This window comes from Sebastes fasciatus, chromosome 12 (genome assembly GCF_043250625.1).
Source record: "Sebastes fasciatus isolate fSebFas1 chromosome 12, fSebFas1.pri, whole genome shotgun sequence".
Taxonomy (NCBI): Eukaryota; Metazoa; Chordata; class Actinopteri; order Perciformes; family Sebastidae; genus Sebastes; species Sebastes fasciatus.
In genome coordinates, this window is record NC_133806.1 from 26,200,474 (window position 1) to 26,225,299 (window position 24,826).

At 38.9% G+C, this 24,826-nt stretch overlaps 1 pseudogene; it reads left to right on the forward strand.

Moving 5' to 3' along the window:
- The first annotated feature begins 8,810 nt into the window (after positions 1-8,810).
- On the forward strand, positions 8,811-23,635 carry LOC141779553 (N-acetylglucosamine-1-phosphodiester alpha-N-acetylglucosaminidase-like; annotated as a pseudogene).
- Positions 23,636-24,826: the final 1,191 nt, after the last annotated feature.

Below are 24,826 nucleotides of genomic sequence, written 5' to 3' on the forward strand. Positions count from 1 at the left end.
CTTCTGAACATCAGAAAGACGAGCACTCACCACAGCCGGGACTTCCTCACTCTGGATTTAACTCTCTTTCCTGAACTGAGGAGGACAGACAGGCGAGCCGGGGTCCGACCGAAGTTCGGGTCCCAACAGAGAAGGAGAGGCCGGCAAGCCGGGGTCCTGGTTTGGCTGAGACGGCGCACTCATCGCCCCCCACTCCCCACCATGTTACTGGCTAATGTGCAGTCTCTCGACAACAAGCTGAGCGAGCTGCGGGAGCGGATATGTTTCCAGCCGGACATCAGAAACTGCAATGTTATCTGCCACACGGAGACCATCGGCACCTTCTGCTCCCCTGACTTGGAGTACCTCATGCTGCAGTGTCGGCCTTGTTGGCTACCCAGGGAATTTACATCGGTTATCATCGCCGTTGTTTATATCCCCCCCCAGGCCGACACGGACAGAGCGCTCCGGGAGTTACACAGAGCAGTTAACGTGCAGGAGACCGCGCACCTCAAGACCGCACTCATTGTTGCGGGGGACTTCAACCGGGCTAATTTAAGGAACATTTTTCAAAAACTGTATCAGCATATTCACTTCAACACACGGGGGGAAAACACACTGCTTAGTTTGTAGTGTACAGGTCGCCGTGTTCAAGGATTACAATTTGAATCGCCACTACGTGACCAAACACGAGGAGAAATACAAGAACTTGTCTGAACAAGAGCGCGCAAGGGAGTCGGATGCTTTGCTAGCCAAGCTGCAAAACCAACAAGGACTTTTTACTAAACGTTGCACATCCAGAGATGCAGCTGTCAAGACAAGTTATGTCATATCCCACAAAATCGCTAAAAAAAGTAAACCGTTTTCTGACGGGGAGTTTATTAAGGAGTGTTTGCTGGACTCTGCTGCCCTAATATGCCCGGAGAAAAAGGGAGCTTTTGAGAACGTGCCCCTCTCGCGACGGACTGTAACGAGGAGGGTTGACATCGCGGAGAATCTGGAACTTCAGCTGAAGAACAGAGCGGTCAGCTTCGACTATTTTTCCCTGGCTTTGGATGAGAGCTGCGATGTACGTGACACTGCCCAGCTACTCATTTTCATACGTGGGATATCTACGGACTTTAAAATCACGGAGGAGCTGGCAGCTCACTACTTGACTTCTACTCTTCCCTCAAAGAGGAGAACTTTCCACATATGAGGAGGCATGCTCAGAAGATTCTAGTCCTCTTTGGATCTACCTACGTATGTGAACAGACATTCTCAGTGATGAAGTTCAACAAATCCAGATACAGATCCTCTATCACTGATGACCACCTCTCAGCTGCACTGAAAAAAATGTTACTTTGAATTAACTTAAAAAAATCAAGTTAATTTGTTACATCTAATTTTATTAGTTTTTCTCAAATTGTATTTATGATTTGGTTGAAACCGTAATTATGATTTAATATAAATCAAAATATTTGTTTGGCCAAAGTCAAAAACTTACATTCACACAAAGTAAAAAGATTATTTATTATGAAGACCATAAACTATTTTTTTACTTTGTTACAACTTAATTTTTCATTTTGGAAAAAACTAATATTTACTATTACATCCAAGTAGAGTTTTACTTTGGAATAAACTAATTAAAATGCTTTAATTTGTTACATGCAATTTATTACTTTGTTACAACTTAGAGTTTTACTTTGGATTAACTTAAAAAAATCAAGTTAATTTGTTACATCTAGTTTTATTAAGTTTTCTCAAGTCAAATTTCTGATTCAGTACAAACAAACTAAAATTTTAATTTACCTCAATCAATATATTTTCTTTAGTTGCAAGCCAAAATGATACTTTATCTGTGTCAATACAATAGCATTTTTTGTTTTTTTACAACTTACATTTTCACATAAACAAAAGCTAGTAGAAGTTTCACATAAGATCAAATTAAAAAAACATTTTGTTACAGACAATGTTTAGTTTAGTTTACTATTAATAAAGACAGGAATATTCTCTTCAAATACCTAAATGTTTATTGTGATGTCTTTTTAAAATATGCATCACCTTTTCTGTTATGTACTAAAAAAAAGAAAAAAAAAAAAAAAAAAAAAGGAAACCCACAATGAATTGTGCGGCCAATAAAGCTAGCAAGTATACTCAACACTTGAGGAAAAATACATAGTAACTATAAAATCAAATAAATCATGATCTTTTCAATGTTTTTTAAACCTTATGCAATCTTTCTGTAACCTTAACCACAGATATCTTAACATGTGAAACGGGTTTGTACATCTCTCCTTTAGAACCTGAGATATGTAATGTAATAGCCATTAAGAAATGTAAAAATAGATTCTAACAGTGACTATCCTTTGATAAAATGACCAGAATGTATGAATGTCACATTATTTTGAACCATTACAAATGTGAGATCAAGAGACCCAAAAAAACAACCAAGGAAAAGTGCAGTTCAATTGCTGGGGGTGCAATCTATGAACAAAGCTTGCTCTTTTGTGCATAAGTCAGTTTAAGAACATTACCATTACTAGTACTGAATTGCTGGTCATTGTGAATTTAGTATTATTCACATTTCAGTGTTAATAACAGTGCCACAATATTTATACCACAGAAATAATTCTGTTAACAGGGAAAATCTGAAATTAAGGCCATCTATCTTTCAACTCTTCCACTCCTGATTCCTTTCCCATAATGTCCTGTCTTTGCAGTGAAAAAGTCTTGTCCATTTTGTCCTTTATCACTGCACAGTTGTTTCGCTTCTTCACATCACTTAAAAGTGACAGTCTCTGTTAGGTATGTCGTTGGCCTTTCCACTTTTTTTTTGCTGGCAATGCATCCTCTGGAGCCAGTTTTGAATTAAAGTCTGTTTCTCTCTCTTATTTACAATTAACAATGAAACTCTTCCATCATCTTGGAATGTATTTGAATACAAGCTATAAAACAGAACAAAAAACATGCTGTATCCAAATGTCTTTCTTGATTGATCCAGTATTTAGAGCTTGACACTCAGACTGCACACTTTGCGTGTCATTTTCTTTGGCTCTATCTCCATGAACATTTTCTGTAGTGCATCAAAAGTGTATTTGAGCTCACCTGGATAGCTCAAGTTTAGAGCATAATGAAGCCAAATAACATGGCACATGCATGTGCGACCGATGGCAACTCATTAAGGACTTCCACACCTTCAAGAACAATCCCAATGTCATGTGGTGGCTGGAGAGGATCCTCCTCCTCCCTGATGACAAACACTGCCATTGTACACCTCTCAAGCTCGGTTTCAGCTTCATCCTTCTGCACAACCTGATAAAAAACAAGACATTTATGAGAAAACGATTCTGATGAAACCACTGACTGATGTACCAATACAAGAAAATATCTATACAAACAAATCTCTCAATCAAATCTCAATAAAAAACTTAAATTGGGGTTCTAGTGATGCGAAAATGTTAATGACTTGCAAAGTCCAGCAGATTAATGGCAGCTCCTCCAAATATTTTCCTCATAGCAAACATTTGACTTTATCGCAAATAAAGCATTGGTACACGTATTAATAAAACCTATATCCAAAAAGTTATAACATCTTAAATATTACAATACAGTAGCATACATACTACTATAAGATTCACTATAATGTTAAAAGATACAACTGCCTTGTGTCTTCATATTTTCATTAATTTCAATCTGGCCACAGACTGACACTTTCCACAATCCAATATTTGGATATAATATTGATTTTATGTTCAGGCTTTTGCTGCTCCATCTGCACTGCTGCTGCTCTGAAGTGACAATTATTTCACACTGCACTTAAAATATCTTAATACGTTCCAGCCAAATATAGCCACACTATAGCGTTTTACAAAATATTACATATAAACTAGCACATACACTTTAGTCGTTGTGTTAGACATATTAAATTCTAAAAAAACATGAGGATTAATGAACACTGGGGGGGCAGAGAACTCCACAATAATTATAGGCATAGTCAAATGTACGGTACATGAATGTATGATACGCTTGACTATTTTTATAGGAACTGACACCATGTATATGAGCTTTAAAGTTTGAATATTCAATGTTTTATCTTGTCTAAAGCTTAAGTGATTCATGCAAAACTACTTACCAGATACTCCTTGATAAGTTTGTCCACGTCTTCCCCAAGGTACAGAATAAGGCACTTCAGCAGACACTCTTTTTTGATTCACCTCGAGGCTTTAGGTGAGAGCACAAACACACACATATAATGCAAAACTATGCTGTCCAATTTTGCAACTTATCGGTGTAACCTGAAGATTCAAACACTACATAATGCACATATGGGAGTTACAGCGATTGTGATTTACAAATGCTTTTAGCAAACCAGTTAAAAGGCCCGTCAAACTGAGAAGATAAACGTAGTACATCTTCCAACGTGTAATCTAACTCCACAATCAAATGTGTTGACAAGATGAGCACTATTGCTTCTATTTACAATGTTACTATTTATGTGATATAAGGCACATTTTTGTGTATTGTATGTACCAGTACATACTTGATCAAGAACTTTCAGTATGTTCCGGGTCTTCTCCCTGACAACTCCTCCCTTGTTTCTGATGATGTCAATCAGCTTGCTGTGGTGCTTGTCCAAGGACGCCAGGAATCGCGGTTGAAGTGGAACAGTTGTGATCCTCATGAATTCAGCATTAATCTTTAAAAAACAAAATAGCACATGCAAATGTTCTTACATTACACGTTACATTACAGCGGTGTGGTGTGTGAAATCTTATTTTTGACATCAAGTAGGTTTCTTATGATAGGGGATAATATCATTTACTTTACAGGCCACCACTGAAGTTACTTACCTCATCCATTGTGAACAATGCAGGCCATCTAACTTTCAACTCTTCCACTCCTGATTCTTTTCCCACAATGTCCTGTCTTCGCAGTGAAAAGGTCTTGTTCATTTTGTCCTTTATCACTGCACGGTTGTTTCGCTTCTTCACTTCGCTTAAAAGTGTCAGTCTCTCATTTTCTAATTTTTCAGGGGTCTCTCCAGTTGGAATGTCAGGTATGTGGTTGGCCTCTCCTCTCCTAGGTCTCTTTACTTTTTTTGCTGGCAATGCATCCTCTGGAGCTTTGGACTTCAATGAATTTGCAAGTAATTCAGAACACCCGATGCCCTTGAGCTGAGTTCGGTAGTTGCCCATTTTTGTCTTCAGCCGCTGCTTCCACCCGTAGCAACCGCTGTATGAACCAGGTTCAGAGAGGCATGGATGCTTCTTGATTAGTGCTTTGGCAACGTCACTGAAGTCAGAATCTGTTGGGTAGGCTTTGTACTTGAATATCTCTTCAGCTACCTTTTCCAGAATATCTGACTTTATTTTTGAACTCAGTGTCAACCTTGTCTTGTTTGACCTATATACGGCATTTCCCTTTTCTAACTGCAGTTCAGTGTCAAAGGAGAATGTTGGTATTGGAAATTCTCTTGGCCACATCTCAGTTCTTGTAGAGACAGTGCTGGAGGGTGTGGACAGGAGCTCTGTGTCATCTGATTGAGTTGACACTAAATCCTCACAGACATTGAGAATTAATTCTTGGCTGCAATCATCAGTTATGGGGACGACCTTGACAGTTGCAAAATCCTCAAGTTCCGCAGTAGATGTCAAGTTCACTAGTGCATCTCCAAAGTCTCTGTCTTGGTACTGCAGTCTAAAATTCGCATTTAACCCACACACTTTCCTGACTTCATCCATAAGCTGCTCCATCGTCTCTGGAATTCCATTAGGCAGAATTAGCTTCCTGGTGTCATCAGGATTCAGAATAACGCGCAACTTGGCTGGCCTTTTCACGGCCATGGCAGCCCATCCAAAAGGATCTAGTAAAAGTAAGAATAAAAACAGTAGTGTTAGTTGGAGTGCAAAATCGGACATTAACTTACATCTCATTCATATTCACAAATTCACTGATTCACAATTCTTCCTTTTCACAATATTATACACAGGATACTATATAATGTATACATAATTTTACCGGGAACTATTTTAGGAAATCTCTGATGCACAATACATTTTCTAAATGCAAAGCTATTAAGCTAAGAAATATATAAGTTGTTAGTCTATTGCACAGTTGTATCACACACTATAACAAATCTGTCTATTTTGATTATAGGTTAAAAAGAGGGTGCATTGTCTGACAATTAAATAGACACTGATAAAATAAAATAAAAACATTTTTGAAAATTTCTACATGGTAAAATTAACTTATATTACATTGGGTGGGTAACTTCTTGATATTTGTTTTGATTTTAGGTTATTTGTGTTTATAATTCTTGAAATATAATAATAGATAAAACATGTAAAAATACTGATATGAAGTGAACCTGCAAATAAATGTTCATACTGACATGTAATTTCCACTACATTACTAATTCAACTGAAATTATTAAAATTACATTTACATTCTGCATTAGTAAGTAGGCCTATACATCTGTGGTAAGTACAAAGCTATTCACTAAAGTGCTGCATTTCTATTTTGGGTTTGTCATTCCTATTTAAACATACATGAAAATGATGTTCACTGTTGTTCATTTTGGGACTTACCAAATTCAGCAATGTGGCTAAACTGTGACCTTTTCAGGAAACAACAGCAAACCTGTAAACACAAAGCAATAGGTGAGATTTCACATTTAATTTTTTGTTGGGATAGTTAGCATTGTCCATAATTGTCACTACAGACTCTAATTTATTAATTAGGCCTTAGACATACTGGTGGTATTACAGTATACTGCATTATACTGACAGATGAGAGCATGTGATATGAATTCTTCCTCTTTAATCGATACTCATTGTCTAGTACTCAATCCATTCTCATCATTTTTGATTATGCTTAAAAAGAGGAAAAGTAATATTCATACGAGTTCACAATATTTATATTACAACATGTTGTTTCAAGAGCAAAAAGAGCAAAGTCACCATATAAACTAACGTATTCCTCTTAGCAAAACGGTAACTCTGGATTAAAAAATGTGTAGGGCACAGAAAATTGTCAATCACCTGTCGTACTATCAATCCCTCCCTGTGTTGCTTATCTGAGCAGATTCACTGCTTGGAGGGTACCCTGATGGAGGGAGGTGGGGGTCTGGAGGGTACCCTGATAGAGGGAGGTGGGGGTCTGGAGGGTACCCTGATAGAGGGAGGTGGGGGTCTGGAGGGTACCCTGATAGAGGGAGGTGGGGGTCTGGGGGAGCTGCATGGTTTTTCTGGCCTTTTCAGACATGGGATACCTAACTTTTAAAATAAACGAGGTTCCATGCAGTAACCAGAGAGAGAGCTGAGGCTGTAAACAGACCGGCTGTGGATGAGAGACGGCCGGTGAACGTGCGTCACCTCTGTCAAATTACGTTTTGTTTGTTAAACACAAGTTTTAATAAATTGATTTCGTTTTTACTCCAAAGGTTTATGACACTTACAGTAACGTTCATTATGGTCGTCAATTCAGTAACGTTAAAGTGTCCGCGGAGTTTCACCTAGTCCTCCTCACCTGGCTCTGCTGCTGCTGCAGCTCTCTGTGTCTCTGTGTGTCTCTGTGTGAGAGCGGCGGAGGAGCCCAGCCCCGCCCTGGTAGAAACATGTCCAGACCCGCCGGCCCTCTACCCTTCTCCCGGTCTCCCGGTATAACAGCCATGCCTCTCCCGAGCACTTTTCTCATGTGGAGAAAATAACTGTAGCTAACAACATTAGCTCCAGTATTGACTTTGCACGTGTGAAACGTTGGTAAAGAAAGGTTTCTCTCTACATGACACATTAAAGCAGATAACCTGGTTTAGCTAGTGTTAGCTAACAACCGCGCAAAATACAAGAGACAGTGTAAAATAGTTGTCCATCCTGCCACTAACCATAAATGTACACGGAAAACACATGTGCCCCTAAAAACAACACAATTTCTTATTCTTACCTTGTTTAAAAGAGTCTTCTTGAACAGCAGTCGTCCTCTCTGTTGAAGCGAGGTAATGGCAGACAGCAAACTTCACGAAGGAGCGAGCTGATGTGACGTCATGTGGTCACGTGACATGAAAATCTCTGGTTTGAAGTGAAAATACTATTTGAGTTAAATTATTGCTTTACTTTACTCCAGGGGGAGTATTATTTGCTTTAAAGCAAAGTGAAAAAAACTGGTTTAAACCAGAAAGCATGATTTTCAATCAGACCAATATAGAAATGCACTTTAAATGAATGACACAGGTGATTGACTTTTTTCAGTGTGTCCTTCGCATATCCACCTCAGACATTCAGACAGATTTCAATGCACTTGTTCAAGCCCAGAGCAGGCTGGATTTTTCCCACTGAACAAGTAAAATGAACTGTAAAACATTAAAAGCATTTATTGCTTTTTGCATCAAGTTGACAATTGCCTATCTTTAACATACTGTAAAACACCTATTCAGTATTTGGGAAGATTAACATGTTAAAAATAAAATGAAACACTGATGCAATTATTGTTTTTACTGTTTGTTACTTCTATAGGAGTATTTTCCTATATGACCTACACCACAATTTCATATATTTATATAAATATTTACAGAATATCCTTATTCTTCTGATTACCAGTAGCAACTAATCAAAAATATATAATTTAATGCTTTTTACAATGGGGAAAATTAATACTGAGCAGAATTAAGTTCAAGTTATTGTTGGTTCGGCCCTCCAACACAACTCAGGTTTCTCATGTGGCCCCTTGTAAAAATGAATTGCCCACCCCTGTTCTATACCATGCTTGCAGGTGGGTGGAGACTTGTGATTTAACACTTGCAGATGCCATTAGGAGCACCTCATGATTTTTTTTCCAGATTACCTGTCTCATGCATTACTGTCAGGACATAGTGACCATTTTATAAAAAAAAATCCTCCATTTCTGCCCACTGCTGCTTTAATACATATTAAAACGTTGATTAATAACCTGCCTCAGGCAAGATTAGACAGTAAATGTGATAGCTGTGGGATGATTTGCGTATGTCTTCAGTCATGGTTGAGGAATGTGGAAGGGAACCGGATCAACGAGAATCCACTGGTGCAGCTTCATTCATGTACCTGTCTACACGGAGAGGACACAAGGACACACCGTCCAGCACACCGACCCCAATATCCATGGCAACAAGCATCCAGTGTGTGGGGCTCGTGGTGATGTGTCTCAGGATCTGGCTGTTGGAGAGCGAGGCAGCGAGGTGAGACGTCAGCAGGTTTAATTAAGTTACCTAGAGAGGTAGACGGAGAATAGAGGGGTGATAGTGCGTAAAAGTGCTCCAAGTGGGCCGAGAGGCTGTACGGGGGCGAGGGGTACAGCTGTCCCCGGGCCCACGGCCAGGGGGACCAAGGCACCAGCAGAGTATCCAACCGGGTCCGACCGGGATCCTTCCACACCGGGCGATCAAATCAATACACGGGCTAAATAAGACCTGGGATCCTTAAAGTAACCGTGTTTATTTCCATTGAATAAGAGAGAATTTATACATTAACCATCATTGTGGCATGTCTTGATAAACACAGTGAAGGTGTCAATAATTAAATAATAAATACGGTCTATGACTCTAAATTAGAAAAGTTCTGATCTGTCAGGAATAGGCGTGGTTTTAAATATTAATAACTATTTACAGACTGGGCTATAACACACTAGAAGCCTGATTCTCCTTTACAATAATTCACTACATGTTTACAATCAGGCAGGCAAACTCATTAAAATACATAATAATTAAGATAAGTGTATATGATGGAATAGTAGCATTAGAATGTACCAGAGGTCACCAAATTTGGGCTTTTATAAAAAAAAAATCTCCGTGGGGGCCTCATGCCCCCGGACCCCCGGGATGGCTACTGTTTCCCTGTGGCTGGCTACTGTTTCCCCCTGGCTGGATACTCCATATCCTTGTGGAAAGCCCTGATTGGGGCCTCAACAAAATAAAAGCCAGGGTAAGAGAACCAGAAAATGAAAGGATTCCGAGAGACAATGACCAGATTTTTGGAGAAGCAGCAGCTATAACAGGCAGTGCCAGCGTTTTTGCGCCACACCTCATAAATCGCATGCAAGTAAGAATCTGGAGGCTGTAATTTATCAAAACAATGTTCACATTCTTTTTGTAGAATAATGAGTAAACTGTTCCGTCATCATTTTTTTTTATTTTACAGACATGCCCACTTTATGATAATCACATGCAGTTTGGGGAAAGTCAGAGTCAAGTCAGCACACTGACACACTGACAGCTGTTGTTGCCTGTTGGGCTGCAGTTTGCCATGTTATGATTTGAGCATGTTTTTATGCTAAATGCAGTACCTGTGAGGGTTTCTGGACAATATTTGTTCATTGTTTTGTGTTGTTAATTAATTTCCAATACTTAAAGGGACTGTTTGTAAGAATCAGGAATGCTTGTTAACACCTGTGGCCGTTAAGTCTACGAAAGTCAGCGTTGGGCTCGCACTTGCTCGCTCTACATAGACATGAACGAGCATCGCTCAAAACAATGAGGCGACACACGTCAGCTAAAACCACAATATCACTCTATATTTCAGCTGCTTGGCAGTAATACTAGCTGACCAGACTAAAGCCGTGGGCACACTGCCCGCATGAGGCTCGCGTGACGGCAGCGTGGCGTCGTGGCAGCGTGGCGTCGTGGCTGAGTGATACATACCTAGGCGTGTCTGCTACCTGTCAGCTGTGTTTTTGCTGCTGCTGACAGCCCTTTCTTTCTACATAGAGTTTGCCTTTTAATGGCCATTTAACTTCATGATAAATATAATTTATATTTATTTTAGACAGAGAAAGGTTCAGAAACGTGTGGTAATTAGTAAATAATAGTAATAATCCACAATTAAAACTCAGTACTGTATTCATTTATGATGCTTTCCAAGTCACTGCTTGTTCCACATCACTGTCCGGCACATATTTCAGAATAAAAGCCTCGTGTTAACAAATGAAGGAATTCTGTGCAAAGAAAACCCGCTTTAGGGCTTTTATTTCGAAATGAAAGCAGGAAGTGTTGATTTAAACCCCAAACTTTATCAATTCTTGGAGGTCTCAAAGTGACTGTGTTCCACAGCACTGACTGCTCATATTTCAGAATAAAAGCCTCGTGTTAACAAATGAAGGGATTCTGACTATAGAAAAAACGCCTGAGGGCTTTTATTTTGAAATGAAAGCAAGAAGTGTTGATTTAAAAACAAGTTTACTTAACTTTACTTTTTTTTCATCTCCGTAACATATTCTACAGATAAACCTCGAAACTGTAGTAAAGTCTTGCTGGTATGAAGTTAATATACAGTCACTAGATCACTTTCACTGTCTGTGACATATTCTACAGATGTCTAGACATGGAAACTGTAGTAAAGTCTTGCTGGTATGATGTTCATATACAGTCAATAGATCACTTTCACTGTCTGTGACATATTCTACAGATGTCCAGACATGTAAACTGCAGTAAAGTCTTGCTGGTATGATGTTAATATACAGTCACTAGATCCCTTTCACTGTCTGTGACATATTCTACAGATGTCTAGACATGTAAACTGTATTATGTAGCTGATATGATGTCCATATACTGTCAATAGATCACCTTCACTGTCTGTTGCTGCTGGGACACGCAGCTGAGACGCGAGAGGCTCGCGTGTAAAATAGGCGAGCCTTCTATTCTATAAAATAGACGCGCGTCAGACGCGTGTCTCAGGCGGGCAGTGTGTCCACCACTTAAGGTCTCTCCATGAATCACTGCTGATCCTAGAAAAACGTTATCGTCTCCGACTGCGCCCGCAGGGAGACACCGGCACCCGGTCGGAGAGGATAAAGCTTCTTGCTGCGGAGCCCAGTCACTTCACATGATACGGAAAACCTCTGTTGATCTGGAGGAGCTGCAGCATTTATTTCTGCACAAACGTCCACTGTATATTCACTAGATATTGTCAGAGCTAAACTAACTCTTCTGCAGTGTGTAGTGTGCGCGCATGAACATTTAGAGGTGGAGCGAGAACGAGCGCGGTGTGTGACTAAAGGCAAGCAGCGAAGCAGCGGAGGGAGCAGAGTACAGCAGAGACTCCGGCCCTGGAGACCAAAGCTACGGTCTTCCCCGCGTACTACGACCGCCGCCAACACTGTTTTGCAAGACGGGCTTCACTAGATATAACTTTGAGGTTTTGGTGCTTACGTGTAGTTTGTGTTGGAGTCTAATGGTACGTGTCCACAGAGAGTCTGAACAGCGTAGCCACACGCGAGCGCGCATAGCGCGCATAGCGCGCATATGCGAGCGCGCATGGGAAACCGACCCGGTAGATTTATACCTGTAAAAAGTTACAAACAGTCCCTTTAATATATACATATATTTGCATAAAGCAGCATATTTGTCCACTACCATGTTGATACAGTATTAAATACTTGACAAGTCTCCCTTTAAGGTACAATTTGAACAGATAAGAAATGTGTGATTAATCGCAATTAACTATTTCAATGGATTGACAGCCCTACTAAAGATATATTCTTCCTCTGGATAAATATATTATTGTTTCTTATGTCAGGCAATAATGAAAAATGACAATTTCCTCGTCTAAGGTGGTGTCTTCCAATGTTTTGTCCGACCAACAGTCCAAAACTCCACAGAGATTGGGTTTGCAAAGAACTAAAGCAGCAAATATTCACATTGGAGGAGCTGGAACCAGAAAATATTAGCATTTTTGCTTAAGATTGTGATGTAAACGTAAATTATTATTAGGGCTGTCAATTGATCAAAATATTTAATCGCAAATTAATCTCACATTTTTTATCTGATCAAAATGTACCTTAAAGGGAGATTTGTCCAATATTTAATACTCTTATTAACATGGGAGTGGACAAATATGCTGTTTTATGCAAATGTATGTATATATTTATTATTGGAAATCAATTAAAAACACAAAACAATGACAGCTATTGTCCAGAAACCCTCACAGGTACTGCATTTAGCATAAAACATATGCTCAAATCATAACATGGCAAACTGCAGCCCAACAGGCAACACCAGCTGTCAGTGTGTCAGTGTGCTGACTTGACTATGATTTGCCCCAAACTGCATGTGATTATCATAAAGTGGGCATTTCTGTAAAGGGGAGACTCGTGGGTACCCATAGAACCCATTTACATTCACATATCTGGAGGTCAGAGGTCAAGGGACCCCTTTGAAAATGGCCATGCCAGTTTTTCCTCGTCAAAAATGTAGCATTAGTTTGGAGCGTTATTTGACCTCCTTCATGACAAGCCAGTATGACATGGTTGGTACCAATGGATCCTCTAGGTTTTCTAGTTTCATACAATACCAGTATCATCATTTAACTTTAAAACTGAGCCCTCTACAACCTCTGTTAAACCTCTGTTAAAGAAATTAGTGGCGTTAAAACAAATTTGCGTAAACGCGTTATTATCACGTTATCTTTGACAGCTCTAAAAACTAGAAAAGCAGCAAATATTCACATTGGAAAAGCTGGAACCAGAATATATTTGCATTTTTGTAAAAATCTAATTATTATCCAAATAAGTTGTTGTGTGCTGAATCAGTCCAGAGACCTGTTTGCATTTACATTTGATATAAATTTATCTCCTTCACAGTATCTCTATGGAAGACGACATTCTGCAGCCGTACACCAAAGAACACGGTCCATCCCACTCTCATCGCCAAGTTAGGGACTACCAGTCTGAAACCCACGGCAGCACCACGTATGAGATCTGGCCTTCCAGTAGCCACGACGCACTCCCAGTGGCCGAGTCGACCGTCTTCATATCAGAGACGCCAGGCAGCGTGGGCGCGTCCCGCTGGCTCTACGGTCAGTGATGGTGTCAGCAGTAATGGTGTGTTTTCCCCGCTGGTATAAGTGGATCAAGTGTTTGAGTGCCATCTCATCTTGAAGCATCATTGTCTCTAGGTCACCTGACGGTGGTTCACGACCCGCTGAGGACGTTGTCGGTGTTGGAGCCGGGCGGCCCAGGCGGCTGTGAGAAGAGACCCAGGGTGACAGTGGAGGAGACGGCCATGCCTGCCGGGTGTCTGTACGCCCAGAACGCCGGCTTCTTCAACACCACCTCGGATCGGTGTCTAGGCAACTTGGTGAGCGACGGCAGGATGGTGCAGGACAGCAATGGAGTGCAAAACGCCCAGTTTGGCATCAGGAAGGATGGCAGCCTGGTGTTTGGGTAAGGGAAGTATTGACAAAAAAGCTGCACAAAAACTTTTTTCTGAATAGTTTCTAAAAAAAGAGGCCTTAACGCGACTAAAGTAACACTCCAAGTGTATTTGGTCCAAACAATGTTTGTTTGGCAAAGATTTCAATATTTTAGTTACAAAATCAACGCACAAGAAATTGTATTTTTACTGTATAATATTTTTTACCTTTTTTATATTGAATGTACATACATGACTTTGGATTTTTGATTTTTTATCTTATTTACATTGTTATTGATCTTATTTGTTATTATCTAGGTTTAACTTGATCATATTTCATTATCATAATAAAACTACTCCATTTGGAGTCAAAATTATACAATTTAGTTGTTTTTTATTGATTTTATACTGTGCACAATGGTAGAATGTGATGATGCACAGGGTAAATGTCATGGCCAAAGTCTCCATCGTGTGCACATGGCCTCCTGTAGTGGATATCAGTAGTATTTTATAGCCAGATTCCCTTTCAAAAGGTAGAAAACCAAAGTGGCCAAATGGAGAGTCAGCCTGGTCCTATCCTGACTTAAACCTTTGTAGAATCTATGTGCTTTGTATTATTTATATCTGCTTTTGCATATTCGTAGTCAAGGAGTTGCTGAATGAATTCAGTGGCATCTCTGTGCATGGCATCATTGCTATAATGGTGTTATCCACAGTCTAATCTAGGAAACATTTTGGCGAGGATAAAATGTACATTTTTGCTTTAGTTCATCACAATTTACTCAGGCATAGTAACAGTCACAATGTTACTGACACTGGGGATGAATTCTCTGAGGTCTTACCTATCCATAGAGACCAAGATCATGCATATAGACCTGGTAGTTGTGGATCTATTCTTGATTTATTTTGGGTATGTTTGTCTAGGCAAACCACACCTTCCAGCACCCTAGGGCTTAAGAGGTTAACATAATAAAACCTTACTTATCCAAAGTCAGTGTACCTACAGTCGATGCTGGTCGGCACTTCAAAACTATCCTTTTACCGTCCCTCCAGGTATCTGTGACAGGAAGACGTCTTGGACCAGTCCAACCCATTCGTCCAGCTGGTCAGTGGTGCGGTGTGGCTGTTGAGGAATGGCGAGAACTACATCAATCAGAGCCTGAAGGCCGAGTGCGATAAGACAGTCGACACGGGTAAAGCAGCCGACAAAATGTGCATGGTCCAAAAAGGTTTTTGTAGTTTGTGTGTAAAGTCTCATGTTAAAAAGTGGGCAACATGTAGGCAGCCGATTAGACTGTATCGCTCAGAAGGAATGGAAGAAGAAAAGTTTTGCGGGGAACACAATATTTATTGCCAGAGAATGCAAAAGTAGTCCTCAAAAAAATTATTGCTGTGTCTCTTAAGGGTCTCCGTATAACCCTACTATAATTAGAAAGAAATTGAATGTGAAGATTTTTGAGGATCATTTTTTGAATATTTGTCTTTCCTTTGTTTTAGTGTTGATAAAAACATTTCTTTTATATTCTGACAGAGGTGTTCCGCGATTTTGTGGACGTGCTGGCAGCAAGGACGGTAGTGGGTCACGACGCCAGTGGCAACGTGGTCCTGTTTCATGTGGACGGACAGACCCTTAAAAGAGGGTAACATTTATTTATAATGAGCCTCACGGGGCTGCTAGCATGACTGTAGACTAGTAGTTATTTTACTACACTGGAGCAGCATGTAAAACATGCTTGGTGTTGACAAGTGAATAACTCCCTTTCCTGTTAGTAACCATGATGAGGTGTTTAGTGGTAATAATTCTCTGAACACGTTAGTTAACGCTGGCTAGCATGTATTGTTGGCTTGTTTTTTTTAACACTAACTGAAGAAAATAGTAGTTTCTCTCAATATGTTCTGTCACTCACTCTCCAGGATCACAAGTGTTAGTTAAGAACGTTAACATTAACCAATGAGACCAGATTAGCCGACCCCTACACCGCTGGAGACTCCTTCAGGAGGAGTAGACGGCTGGCTAACGTTAGTTAACTAGCTAGATTGTCTGTCTCTGGAACTGGCTAGTTAGCTAGCTTGCTTGTCCGGAGACTGAAGAGCTAGCTAGCTAACGCCTGGTCTCCACCCGGTGAAGTAGTCTCCTGGCGGCGAGGAGTGAGGCAGAGGGACCGTGACCCAGCACTGTGCGCTGTTGGGCTCATTTTCTGGAGCATTGTGGAATTATGGTAGCTAGCTAACTAGCCAGTCATTAAATGAGTCAAATTCAACAACTTATTGCTTCATCCACACACTCTTGTCACAGTGTAGGAAAGCACAGTGCTATCGCCAGATGAGTGACAACTTTGTTCGCTTCATTGCACTCAGCAGAAGCATTACAGCCCAGAATGAAATTCATGGCACTTGTGTGTTTGTTCATATTTGAGCAGTATGAATCTTTGGGAGGTGGCAGAGTTCCTGAAGAATAACGGGGTGATCAATGCTATCAATCTGGACGGAGGCAGATCTTCCACCTTCTTGATCAACGGCACATTGGCCAGCTACCCACCTGACATATGGTGAGCTAATTAAAGTTGAATTGTATTGTTTTGACAGGAAACCCTCAGAAAAGACAGGATTTCAATTGAGGCGTTTCAGGTGCAGTGTTTCTGTTGGGGAGAGTAACTCCCTTTGCCCTGGACTTTGGGCTTTGCAGACCTTTTACCTACACAAAAAAAGATATAACACACTAAAGGAAAGAGAAAAAGCACAAAAGCATAATGGGTCCTCTTTAAATCTCCATTCAGATGCTATTGAATAAAGTTTATTATCCTGGAGAGTATTTTGTAAACTTGTACAAACTTGTACATTGAAATAAATAAAAAAAAAAAATTGCAGGCTAGTAAATAGGCTAACGTTTATAGTAATATCTTCATTTTGTCTCCACATACTCTCCGGCCCTCGTTCTCTGGTCCCAGTTCATCAGACAGCAGGTGGCGCTGTGCTCGGGCCGTCTCCACCATCTTGTGTGTTCACCAGCGGCGCTGCCAGCCAGCAGACTGCAACGGACACGGAGACTGTGAGAACGGACGCTGTCGGTGTCAGGAGGGCTGGCAGGGCGCCGCCTGTGACTCTCTGGTGTGTCAGCCGCCAGCCTGCGCCCCTCATGGTGTCTGCACCGCCAGTAAGTGTGAAGGTGGAGCTCAGCTGCAGCAGGTTAAAACAAGTATCTCTATGTCAAGTGCTTTGTTCCCTCAAGGATGGGAATGACTTGAATCTTGTAAAGGCAAAAATGGAAAGTCAGCAGTGTCAGCACCTGGCACAAGTTAGTTCAGTCTCCTGAAAATACATCAACCAAAATCTGAATTATTGTCTTTTTAAAGACCCCTCCCATGTATTTTGGCATGTTTATGATATTTCATATTTATTTGAGTCATTTCCTGACTAAGTTGATTAGCCACTTAATTTTGTGCTCAAAGTAAAAAAAGAAAAGAAGGTTCTTTTTAAAATGGGAATATGACGTCTTACTATTATAGAAGCTGCGGTCAAAGGTCATCCTCCAAGCTGCAGGTGCACTCGTTTGAGTCTGAACAGAAAACTGATAAATCTGTTTAGCTGTTCTAGTTAGTTAGCTAGTTAGGTGTAGTTAACTAGCCCAACTTGTTGCATTAGCTAACTGAGGGTTTTCATTTAATTTTTTAGTTTCCTCCACCTTAGTTTAGTGTGTTGTTTATTTTCACCATGGCATTTGTGTGTACGGTGAAATCAACACAGTGAATTAGACAAAATCCCACCATCAGAATTAACACAACACAGTGATTGTCTCTCTCTCTCGCTCTCTTCTTGACTGTCTCCTCCTCCTGATTAAATTAACGGAAAGCCGATACCGGAGGTTTGTGGGCCTCTAACAGGTCCGGACGACGGGGAGCACAACTTTCAACCCAAGAGAAAAAACAGAGAAAAGTCCCATGTAACATCTAAAGTCTTCATCTAACAGCTCACTGTGGCTGCTCCTTCTTCTTCCCTGACATATTTCAAACTGATACGCTGCTAGAAAATGACCAAAATGACCGTTGTCTTGTTTTGTAGATGCATTATTGGTGAACGACAGCGGTCAGTGTCAAGCTCACTGCAAACACATTGCATTTCATGTGACTACTCCATAATAAAAGTCAATATAATTATTGCAATAGAGTGCTACAGGAATGAGTCTGAAAACCTGGAAATGAGTTGAGCATTTTAGGACTTCCTGTTCCCTTGTCTGGAAGTCAATGGGTTTTTAGTTAGATGCCTGAAATAAGGTCTGTTAACACAAGCAACGTTTTGTTCTACGACATAAAATGCATGTCCTCTGGTTGCAGATGGCTGTCTCTGTGTTGCTGGATGGAGAGGAAAGTATTGCAATAAAGGTAATCAGGAGCATCATCTGGTCAATCACACACACACACACACACACACACACACACACACACACACACAATTTTACTATTGTGGCCAGTGTGGTTTCCACATCATAAATAAACTGATCAAATCTTCATGTCATATCCATTTTGAAATTTGGATTTAGAACTCTTTGGGAAATTTTGTAATTTGGATGTAGATTTTTGGAATTTTGAAATATTGATGTAGATTATTTTGGAGATTTTGTATTTTGGATGTAGACTTTCTAATTTGGATGTAGAATTTTTGGGAGATTTTGTAATTGAAGGTAGATTATTTTGGAGATTTTGTCATTTTGATGTAGATTTTTTTGGGGGGGAGAATTTGAAATTTGGATGTAGTTTATGTTGTAGATTTTTGTAATTTGGATGTCGATTTGTTTTGGGAGATAGATTTTGAAATTTGGATGTAGATTTTTTGGGAGATGTTGAAATTTAGAGGAATATATATATTTTTTGCCAATATCACCTCGGCAGGCGATGGTCACTCGCCTGCATACGAGCATTCGACCATGCCTTAAATCATCTTTAATCAGTATTACAATTACCATTTTACAATTGTAATTTCTTGTCACTACTTTTAGCCAACTCTGAAAGGATTTATCTGATAATCTGTTAAATCTCCATAATAATATCCCATTTTAATGGCGAAGACACCAAGCATACATCTAATTATGTCTAATCCAACATTGTTCAGTTGTTGTTTCTCCTTGATAAAGCATGCTTGCCAGGTTACTATGGCGACAGCTGCAGACACACCTGCATATGCTTTAATGGAGCTTCCTGTAACCACATCAACGGACGCTGCTCGTGTCCCCCGGGTTTCTACGGCAACTTCTGTGAACAAGGTAGGAAAGCCCGACACCAGGCAGGAAATAATACAAATATTTTGATTTCTTTCTTAACGAAGTGATCTAGAGCAATATAGTTATTTACTGTTTCATTATCAGGGCTTTTTTTATGAAAGAGTTTTTGCATTTAAAAAAATCTTTGTGTCTCCATCAGTGTGTCCTCCAGGTTTTTACGGTCAGTCCTGTGTTGAGTGAAGAGCAGTGTCCATGTGACCCAGTGACAGGAAGCTGTGCCTCTGTCAGCAACGGCATATTAAACAGCGGTACTGAACTTTTTACTACGCCACGTCTATAGGTACTTTTGAGATTATTTTATTTATGGTGCCATTCTTCTTTCCTCCACAGCGGGTCTATGTTTGGCTAAACGGATGTTTAAATCATGGCGACCTGAGGAGGTGTACAGAGACGAACCATATCTAACAGAGTAAGTGTCAAAGGTCCCGTCAAATTCATATGCTTGTCGCTCTATTTGATGAATCAAATGTCTTCAGTCCACCATGTCTGCCCCCAACACTTAGGCATTTAGGTAGGTTTTTTTTTTGAGAATTTGAAATTCAGATTTAGATTATTTTGGGAGATATTGAAATGTGGATGTAGATTTTGTATTTTTTTGTGTTTGGATGCACATTCTTTTGGAGATTTTGAAATTTGGATGTAGATTTTTGGGAGATTTTGTAATTTGGATGTTGATTTTTGGGAGATTTAGATATTTTGATTGTAGATTTTGTAATTTGGATGTCGATTTTCGGGGAGATTTTGTAATTTGGATGTGGATTATTTTGGAGATTTTAAAATTTTGATGTAGATTATTTTGGAGATTTTGTAATTTGGATGTAGTCTAGCCAGTGCATTTATTTAGAACGGCGAACAGACAGTTTGTAGGTGTCCATTATCAGGAATTAATGGACACCCTGCAGCCAATCAGAATGGAGTATTCACCTAGACCATGGTATATTACGGATCAATAGATCCTTGTAAATATATCACAGAGCTTGTATCATGGGGCAGACAATACTGACTGATCAGAGTTACTATTTTAATATGATAACATCATTGAAATGCTGGCACAAGTTTTAGTTTGTACAAAAATGAGACAGTCCTGCTGGCAGAGTATATGTTTTCTGCGTGCAGGACCTCATTTATACTGTGACGGAGGGTGTGCCGGCTCTTTTGGCTGCTGTGCTGGCTGCTTGTCTTTTTGTCTTTTGTGTTGCAGATGCCAGTAGGTGTGGTCGGGTCGTCGTTTAGGCTATTGGGAACACTTGGGTCCGGTGTTCCCAGCCCTATTGGGCCCACCTCACCTGTTCCATGTGGGAGAGAGTAAGGGGAACATCTGCTCCCTACACTCCACGCTCCCCATCCTTGTCTTCTCCTTTTACCACACAACACTCCACTCGCTATTCTACACACAGAACAGCAACACTGACTGACTGACTGCCACACCTCATAACCTTTTGACATTTCTAGTTGTTTGTGTTAGTTTCAAATAATGGCTGGCTAACGTTAGGTAGCTAGCTAAATTGTCTGTCTCTGGAACTGGCTAGTTAGCCAGCTAGCTTGTCTGCAGACTGACAAACTAGCTAGCTAACGCCTGCTCTGGCCAAAATACCAAATTCAAGGCTTCAAAATGGCAGTCCACAAACCAATGGGTGACGTTAGTTCATCAACATAATAACCAGTAATAAATTAGTAAATTAGTCCAAAATGTGGATCCAAATTTTTTTTTTTATAGCAAAGCACTGTTACAATGTTTTTAATGACTTATGACTGACACATTAAGGCAAAATTGAGATTATTGTAACTTCTTTCTTTTCTTTTGGATAATAATCCAATTTCAACCTTGATTACTTAATTATGTTTAGTAATTAGCCAAAGCAAATCAAACTACAGTATTCCCTCGGTCTGATTATTTATAGCAACCATGTTGTAGTTTATATACAGTATATACTGTATGTCAGAATCATGTTTTTTGTCTTTGTCAATATTGTTAAACACCTGCATCTTCTAGAACAGATGACCTACTCCATATGAGAAAAATTGTGTGTTTATTTAGCCAATGAGACAGATCTTTTATAATTATTGTATGTACTGTGTGCAATATTTTATTTAAAAAAAAATTATTTTTAAATTTGCCTTGATTTACTGATCATCCCATGACCCCCTGTTTGTTTTGTTTTTTGTTTCATATTTGCTTTTTTCCCACTGTTCTTGTAAAGTGAAATTTGTCATAAATAAAAAGCAAAAAATATTAAACTTCCCCCTCTCTCCACAGACGAACATGGCTGACAATCACCATCACTCTGGCCACTCTGCTGTTGATCCGGCAGCTGCATCACCTCATGCGGGCGAGTCGGAGACGGCTTCTTTTGTTTCTTCAATTTTCTCCATACAAGCAGCTCAACGGCACCTTGATTCAACTTGACTGATACCATAAAAGGATGTCCTCCTTCTATGCTAAATAGGAAACACAAATATACAAAAATATCTGGGAGGAGTACCCAACAAATGAAAAGGGGGAATTGAATGTTTTATGTGCTCATGCATTAGATGAAATGCTGAGTGACAAAACTTTTGAGTGGAAAAACCGGTAGGAGCAAAGATGTGGACTGGAAGCACATGACTGGGATTCAGGATTTGAATGCGATGACTTTAGAGCATTGACAGATCATGAGACATCCTGTACGGGATCAAGACGGACTGAACAAGACACAACAGCAAAAACTGCACTTGAACTTCAGTATTTTGTTGACACTGGACATGAAGAGAGGCTGCAGATCAAGAGATATTATACTGAATACTACAGCAACACTACAAAATACTCAACACAGTCTCAGGGCAGTTCGTGAAATAGTCCCGAAATTTTATCTATTTGATCCGTGTACATAGACACAAATTTCCCATTTTTTTTGTGACGCTCAGCATGAATTTCAACAACATATTTTTGTGCTTTATCCCACTTCCTCCTATGTCCAGCAACATGTGACGCACGTGTTAATTTCCACTCCAGTCTTTTCAAAACAAAAATACGTAGTTGGGCTTAGGAAAATATCGAGTTGGTTAGGCTTAGGCAACAAACTACTTAGTTAGCTTTAGGAAAAGATTGCGGTTTGGGTTTAAATAACACCGGAAGTGCTGTAACTTAAGTACGGAAGTTACGTGATAAAAACGACTTAGTTAGCTTTCGGAAAAGATCTCGATTTGGGTTAAAATAACTCTGGAAGTGCCGTAACTTAATTACATAAGTTACCAGACAAAAACTACTTAGTTAGCTTTAGGAAAGGATCGCAGTTTGGGTTAAAATAATTCAGGATGTGACGTAACTTAAGCGTGGAAATTACGAGACAAAAACTACCTAGTTAGCTTTAGGAAAAGATCGCGGTTTGGGTTTAAATAACTCTGGAAGTGCTGTAACTTAAGTACAGAAGTTATGTGACAATATTTCACAAACTGTTGTTCAACTGGGCTGAAATATTATAGGACACCATCAAAGAAAGTCTGATATGCAGGTAATATTTCCTTGCAGAAGTGCCTCGGCGTCGATCTTCTACGTGCATAATGGCGCATGAGGCCTTTAAAGCAAAGCTGCTATCAAACGTATTTAAATTGTGTACTAATGTTACTGTATTCTAATGAAATGTCTCATCAAGCTGTAATGTTTGGTTAGCAGATGCGCAATATTTGTTTAGTTTATTTGGCCAAGGTGTTACAAAACGCTCCCTGAAATACATCAAAACAAACACAGGGCATGCAGTTTAAATGTTGGAAAATGACGGTGGTTAAAAGCACTAGAAGCAGTAGTGACATTTATACATATAACATGAGATTGCAAACAAGCAGGGCATATAGAGAGAAGCAGCGAAAAGAGAGTTTAGTGCTGACATATTAAAAGACTGATTAGTATTATTACAAAATAACTATGATCAGGATATCCCTCTTTTTAACCGAGCTCTGATATTTAACAGATATTTTTAAATATTTTTTGGATCAGATCTTTTGGGGAAATTGCAGTCAGAAGTTGGAGATAGTGGGCAGGATTATACAAAGATGTTTCAATAGTAAAATAATTTCACAGATTATAACTTTAACGCGACAGTCGTCTGTGTTTACAGCCTTTACTTTGAATCTAGTGATGAAAGGAAATCTGTCTTCATCCCAGTGTCACCACCAGTACCACACTGGTAGGATTTTCATCTTGTTGCTATGTGGAGGAATCTAACTATAGTACATTTACTCAAGTATTTAAATACAATCACTTTTTAATGTTTTAATGTCTTTATACTACAATTCAGAGGGAAATATTATACTTTTTACTTCACTACATTTATCTGACACCTTAGTTACTTTACAGATTCATAAAATCATATTACAGATTATAAAAAAATGATGCTTTGTTATAAATTTAACTCCATGTATGGAGGAGAGAGCCTGCCAAAATCAGAAATAAATAAATAAATGACTCGATAAATAAATGTCATTAAATGTAGCAAAAATAATGTTAAAAATAAATGTAGCCCTTAATTAACTGATAAAATGTGACATAAATTGATATTTCTGTTTTAATTTGCTTCTTTATGTATTTATATTTGTATTAATTATAATATAAATGATTTTTATTGGTGCATAAATAAATAAATAAATACATATATAAATTTAAATATAAATATTAAATAAATCAAAATAAATGCAAAAAAAATAGTACAAATCAAAAATAAACGAATAAATAAAAAGAAATGCAAAGATAAATAAATACATTTAAAATTAATAAAATAAATACAGAAATAAATAAAAGAGAAAATTAGTAAGGGGATTAATAGAAAGATAGATAAATAAAGAAGCAAATTAAAACAGAAATATCAATTTATGTCACATTTTATCAATTGATTAATGGCTGCATTTATTTTTAATATTTTGCGACATTTGATGACATATTTATTTATTCATTGAGTTATTTATGATTGATGGCAGGTTCTGTCCTCCATAAAAATGAATGTGAACCAATTTGGTATATGGTTCCAGATTTAATAATGTTAATAATATTAATGTATTAGTAATAATGTTAATGATGTAATGTGATAATAATTTAATGGTAATAATGTTGAGATTTGCACTAAACAAACATTGTGAAGGTGTCACCTAGGGCTCTGGGTCATTGTGACGCCATTTCTCACTATTTTCACTGTTTTTATAAACCAAACAATCAATCGATAAATGGAGAAAATAATTAGCAGATTAATCCAAAAATAATCATTAATTAATAGTGAGAAATGAGCTCAACCAACCACAACGGTAAAGTCCTGCTTTTACATTAAAGCATGAGTAATAGGGGATATTTTACTGCAATACTTTTCTTTTAGTAAGATTTGAAATGCATGACTTGTAATGGAGTATTTTTATGGTGTGGTATTAGTACATGTGTTTGATTATAACTGTATGTATTATTTTGCATTTATACT